Source organism: Tupaia chinensis, unplaced genomic scaffold (assembly GCF_000334495.1).
Source record: "Tupaia chinensis unplaced genomic scaffold, TupChi_1.0 Scaffold000097_1, whole genome shotgun sequence".
Taxonomy (NCBI): Eukaryota; Metazoa; Chordata; class Mammalia; order Scandentia; family Tupaiidae; genus Tupaia; species Tupaia belangeri.
Genome location: NW_006159559.1, coordinates 5,445,955 through 5,452,548, shown reverse-complemented (window position 1 = coordinate 5,452,548; position 6,594 = coordinate 5,445,955). Strand labels below are relative to the sequence as shown.

Sequence of the window (6,594 nt, the reverse complement as noted above, 5' to 3'; positions counted from 1 at the left end):
CTGGCGAGCGCATGTGCCCTATAGCAAAAAGCTCCCCCCCAAAAAAAGAAAGAAAGAAAGAAAGAAAGAAAGAAAAGAAAAAATAATCATGAAAAATTGGTATTTAGGTTAAAGTTGGTAATAGGATAAGAAAAAGTACTCTTCTGTATAAAAATTAGGTCTTTCTCATGTACAGAATTAGAAAACTGTTGACAAAAAAAAATTTTAAACTGCATTTTGATATAATTCACTTGGTAAGGAATTAATAGCATGCTTTTTAAATAGGACTGGCAGTGGGGCTGGCAGGTGGCCTAGTGGTTCAGGGCGCTGGACTCCTACATGGCCAACTGCGGCTCAAGTCCTGGGTCTGGCAGCTTATTTTCTCACTTTCCCTCCCTCTCTCTCTCTCTAACTCTGTCCTTCCCTGGTCAAATTAAATACACAAACAAGCAAATAAATAAAGTTAAACAAAATAATTTTTAAAAAAAATAAATAGGACTGGTGGTAAAATAAATTTGGAAAATACGAAGGACTATTTTTTTCTTAAAGATTCACAATGAGGACCAGCTGTGTGGTGTGCTGGTTAAGGTGACTGGATCCTACATGGCTGACTGCACTGTTGGAGTGACTTGAGAAACTAACTGGGTGCCTGTCCCAAATCCCAAGAGAATAGAGAAGAGATTGCAGTATGGTCATCCCCCCGGCACCAGCGGGTGGGGGGTGCCTTCTCATTTCCTCTCTCTCTCTCTCTCTTTCCAGTAAGTACATGTGCCCCTGGCAAATTAAAAAAAAAGAGAGAGGGAGATTCACAATATTATTATAGTTCAGGCTCTAAGAAGTCTTGATGTTCAAATAAATTATTTAATTTATTTAACTTAGAGTTTACAAACCCACTTACAATAGCTCCCTTACATTTTTATGTGAGTGTGTTGGGGGGTAGGTGTAGGTGTGGCGCTTTCGAGAGGATCTTGCTGATCCTCCTGCTCAGCCTCCTGAGTAGCTGGGATCTCAGGTGTGCTCCACCATTCTAGGCATATTTAGGGTGAGTGGAGAATTGAATCTGTCCCTCAGCCTGGTAGAGACAGTATCTAGCATGTGCTACTGTGTCTGGGCATCTTTCTTACATTTTACTTATTGAATTAATCTTATAGATCTAGGGTTCCAAGAAGCATAGTTTGGGAAACATTTCTATACTTTTATATCTCATTTGGCAGGAGTTTCTGAATGGAGATGCTTTAATAGAAGTGAAGTTAGCTGAATAGATGAAAAAGGACTACAGATATCCCTATATCAGGTTACATCCCAATAAGCCTGTTGTAAATGGAAAATGGAGTAAACTGAAAATGCTGTTAATGCCTCATAGCTTAGCCTCACCTATCTCAAACGTGCTCCAAACTTATGTTAGCCAAGAGTTGGGAAAAATCATCGACCACAGTGCATACTTTATAATGAAATGTCTAATATCTCATGTAATGTGTTAAATATTGTCCTGAAAGCGAAAGACAAAATGGCTCGCTGCCACTGCCCAACATCACAGGAGAGTATCTTGCTATGTATCTCTAGTCTGGGAAAAGATCAGAATCAAAGTACAAATGTGTATTGTTTCTGCACCATTGCAAAGTCAAAAAATCATAAGTTGAGTCATCATGTGTCCAGGACTGTCTGCATTTCTGGGCACGTTTATTTATTAAATTTTTTTCTTTATTCATGTTAGAGAGTGCATGCACATGAGAGTGAGAAAGAGAAAGAGATGGATACCCTCCACAGAGTTTGATCACACCTGATCCCCTTCCTGTAGTCCTCGAGGCTGTCTGATCCATGAGTACCTGGGTGTTGCAGGCTAACCAAGCCAGGGATTCAGACTTCATTTGCCATGTGGGATCCAGCTTCTCTAGAGCAGCACATTACTGCTGGGTCATGGAGCCAGTGCAACATTTTTATTTACTTAACAAACATTTGTCAAACACCACCTGGAAGAATAAACTAGACAGTTTTTTTTTTCCATAAAGCATATGAAACATAGTTTTTACAAACTCCTTTATTTACATGCATTATTTTCTAATTTGGTCTTTAAAAAGTTGTAGACACTTTCTGGTATATTTTCTTTCCCAAAATATTCACAAATTAATTAATATGAGAGTACATCAGATTATTGAGCTAACAAATATTGATTTATTGACTCAAAGAAAAATACACAACAAAATAAAAACAAAAACAGACTATGAGAACATTGAGGGATCTGTTTTTTAAATACGTACTATAACAAATATTTAGTTTTATAATGAATTAAAGTGGCAATAAAATGTTGGAGTTAATGACTATATCCAAGGATAGAATGAGACTTCCAATTAAACATGGCAAATTAAACCTGATTGTTTAGTACTATGCTCTTCTAAAACCCTACTTACATAGCAGCAGAGGACTAAAAATTAAAAGGAAGAAACCCACTGTGAGAGCAAAGGGAACAGGATGAGGAGTAACAGCAGCTAGGAAGCATACACAGGTTTTTGAAGATAGGAAGTGGATGAATGAGTATAAGAGCTCCACAGAGAAAGCCGAAGCCTAACTGCCTACAGTGAGAGAGAGTCCAATCAGAAGCACGCTGATTGAACTGTAAGGGCCATAAAGTTTCAGGATTTGGAAACACTGGTTCCCCCTGAAAAACCAGGGTGTAGAATGTTATGAAAAGAAGAGAATTAATGAAAAGACTCTAAGCAGCAGTTAGACCTCCCAGAACCCCTCTTCAGCCAATGAAGTCAGGCCCCACGCATGAGGCACCCTGGTAGAGGCAGGATGAAGAGTTAGATTTACCATGAAGTGGATGAAACATAGGCCTCAGGCTCCCGCTGGCACAAGTCCCTTCCAAGATCCCTGGTATTTTATTTTTCATTCATAATTTTATTTTTTTTTGTTTTGGTCTTAAAGAGGATCTCCCACAATCATATAAGGTTTAGGCCCTTCAAGCCCTGGATCTAACCAAGACAAAGCAGAGAATTTGAAGTAGGGGATACCATACTGAAAATAAAGGAACTGTGTGTGTCCACATGAAAATATTTTCCTGCATCACTGCAAAAATGCAATTCCCACAACACTAGTGGCCAGAACATACTCCCAGGTAAGAGACTTGAAATAACTGACCAGTTCACAAATATCTATAGAAATTGACATTTAGAAGAGCCCAGATGGATCTTTAGGGAATCCCTACCCTAACCCAATCTCTCTACAATGCTCACCAGTAGAGAAATCCTATAGTTTAAAAGTCTCAAATATAAATGAACTGCCAAGAATCACCAGATAAAAAACCACCAGTAAAAAGCCTGTAAAATAATAGAGAGCAAACCCCAGAGGAAATTAAAATACAATGAGCCTTGTTTTATACAAATATCTTCAGAAACAAAACAAAAATATTGCACCCATTTGTAAAAGGCTGTGTGTGTGTGTGCATAGACAAAAATATATTTAAGTGGGTGTGCTTATATGTATATATATATACACACACATACAAACACATTCACAAAGTAAACAGGGCCCAACTGCAGTGGCACAAGTGAAAGGGCACTGCAGCATGCTAGCTGAGGCCACGTGGGAAACCTGGGTTCAGTTCCCAGTCCCCTAGGCAGGTCAGGCATGGTGGTACACACCTGTGGTTCAAGCTATCTGGAGATGGGGGTAGGAGGATTGAGACATGATGAGACCCTTTCAAAAATACATTTTGGGCTGGCCCCATGGTACAGAGGTTAGGCTGGTCCCATGGCACAGAGGTTAGGCCCCGTGCAGAGAAAGCCAAATTGCACATCACCAGCTGGGTTCTAATTCTAACCAAGTGGCTTCACCCCCAGAAGTATGTGACCCTAGGATCCTGACAGGATGAAGAATTGGAGAAAAAAGCACTGCAGCATGACCAGATCCAGTTGCAGGGAGAGTACTTTCTCATTTTTTCTTTCTCTCTATCTCCCTTCTTCCTTCCTTGCTATGTGCTTTCTCTCTTCCATTAGAAAAAGAGAGAGGGAGAAAGCAAAGCTTTAGGATATTTAAAATATAGCAGATGAACTAGAACATAACATTGAGGAATTTCGACTTATAATGAGAATTCCAGAGATAATGCATCCAAAAAGGGGAAAATTTGTGAAGAACTAACACAAGCAGATTTCCCAGGTATAAACATATGAGTTCTCAAATTGAAAGAATCTATTCAATATCCAGCAAAATAAATAATCAAACTAATAACCAATGTTTACAGAGGATTTGTCATGTGCCAGACACTATTCTTTTTTTTTTTTGAGAGGTTTTTGCTATAGGGTACGTGCACTTGCCAGAAAGACAGGGAGAGACAGAGAGCCAGAAAGTGAGAAATCACCCTTCATGGGGAATGGTCATGCCACAATCTCTTCTCCTCCATTCTCCTCTCAGGATCTTGGGCACGCGTGCACAGGTGCCCAGAGTGAGTTTAAGCCACCAGGTCCAGGACTTGAACAATGATTGACTACATGGGAGTCCAGTGACATAGCCATTACACCAACTGCTGGCCCCACCAGATGCTATTCTAAACAATTTTTAGTATTTGTGTCCTACCATCTCTAATTATATGACATAGGTGCAATATAATCTTCATTGGACAGCCAATGGAGGGACAGAGGCAACAAGTAACAGATCTGAGGTTATAGAGCTAGTTAAGTAGTGAAGCCAAATGTCTGGCTCTAGAATCTGTGATCTTAGTTATTATGCATTCTTGAGTCTCCATAAAATAGAAATGATTACACATTCCTGGCTCTCCATAAAAGACTGTAAAAGCTAAATTATTCTGAAATTTTAGAACCCCAAGTCTTCCCGTGGAAAAAATAGGTCACATACCAACAATTGGAAACAAGAACGGCATCAGTATTCTCAACTGAAAACCAGAAGGAATGAAGCAATACCTCCACATTTCTTGGGAAAACAATTTGCGTTCTAGATTCCTAGGCCCAGGCTACCCATCAAGGGCGAGAGTAGAATGTAATCATTTCCAATCTCTTGAGGTTGCAAAAATTTACTTCCTATGAACCCTTTCTCAAGAAGCTATGAAAGGGGTACTAGCAGATGGCATAATGGTTATATTGCTGGATTCCCACGTAGTTGATCATAATTTGAGTCCTGGACCAGGAGGCTTAAAGTCACACTCGGCATGTGTGTGTGCATGTGTACCCAAAATCCTGAGAGGAGAATGGAGAAGAAGGGATTGGGGTGTGGCCATTCCCCTGTGGAGGGGGGGATTTCTTGCTTTCTGTCTCTCTCTCTGTGTGTGTGTGTGTGTGTGTGTGTGTGTGTGTGTGTGTGTCTGGCGAGCTCATGCACCCTATAGCAAAAATCTCTCTCTTAAAAAAAGAAGAAGAAGAAGAAGAAGAAGAAGAAGAAGAAGAAGAAGAAGCAGCAGCAGCTATGAGAGGACTAAATTGTCAAAGACTAGGGGTAGCCAGGAAAGGAGATCCACCCAGAGGGCAGAGGAAAATCCTAGGAAGATGAGAGAGGCCTGGATGACGGCTGTGCTATAGGCTGGGGAGCTACTGGGAAAGGACTGAAATTAAAGGATAAAAGTTTCTGGAAGGAATGATGAGAGAAAAAGAAGAGGAGGAAGAAGAAAAAAAAGCAAAGAGTTGGCTATTATGTTTGACCATTTTGAGAAAAGTTTTATAGCTCTAGCAGAATGTTTAGGGATGAATTTCATTCTCAGGACATGGAAAACAAACCAAATTGAACAACAAGGCAATAGTACTCTGAGTGAAAAGAAATAATCAAACAACAAATAAAAGGTAATAATAGAACAATGTTGTATCAATGTTAATAATTATTTAGTCACACCACAAAACATCAGAAATTTTACTACTGCTAGGGTAGAGGGAGGGAGGCCACCTCTCCCTTTATGCCCTTTCTCCTGTCCTCTTACCTCCTAGCCCTCCCCTCCCCCTCTTCCTTTTTCATATTATGGGTCACTTTTTGGAATTATATTTGGTTACTTGCTTATTTTTTACTATTTCACACCAGATTGTAAGTTTGCAAGTATGGAGTCTTTGTCTGGCCCACCACTATATCCCCAGTCTCTACAACAGTTACCACAGGAAGGAAAGGGCATAGGTAATGTCCAGTAGGTAGCAAAACAGAAATACAGAAATAGTAATGCATGCATATCATTTCAAATAATACCCACAGAAACAGCGAACTGAAAGAGCTGAAAGCGATGTCTTCTGGGGAGAAGAAATTAAGAATGAAAACAGAATATTCAGGATAGAACTGTAAGTCTTTTAGTTTTTTTGAGTCTGAAATTATTTACACATATTACTTTAATACTAAATAATTAAACTTTGAGAAGGATAAAAATATAAATGAGACTGCAATGTTTTTTTATAGAACAATGCTGTTTTATTTTATTTTATTTTATTATTTTATTTATTTTTTTTTTTGTGAGAGGTTTTTGCTATAGGGCGCGTGCGCTCGCCAGACAGACAGAGAGAGACATAGAGACAGAAAACAAGAAATCACCCCCTGTGAATTTCATTCTCAGGACATGGAAAACAAACCAAATTGAACAACAAGGCAATAGTACTCTGAGTGAAAAGAAATAATCAAACAACAAATAAAAGG

General features: G+C 39.3%; 1 long non-coding RNA gene across 1 annotated transcript in view; it reads left to right on the top strand.

The window, feature by feature from the left end:
* LOC102483314 (uncharacterized) overlaps positions 1-6,238 on the top strand; it is a 43,870-nt gene extending 37,632 nt beyond the window's left edge. Inside the window, exon 3 of the long non-coding RNA XR_333807.2 lies at positions 6,163-6,238. This is a non-coding gene — a long non-coding RNA (uncharacterized LOC102483314). The remainder of the gene's footprint in view (positions 1-6,162) is intronic.
* Positions 6,239-6,594: the final 356 nt, after the last annotated feature.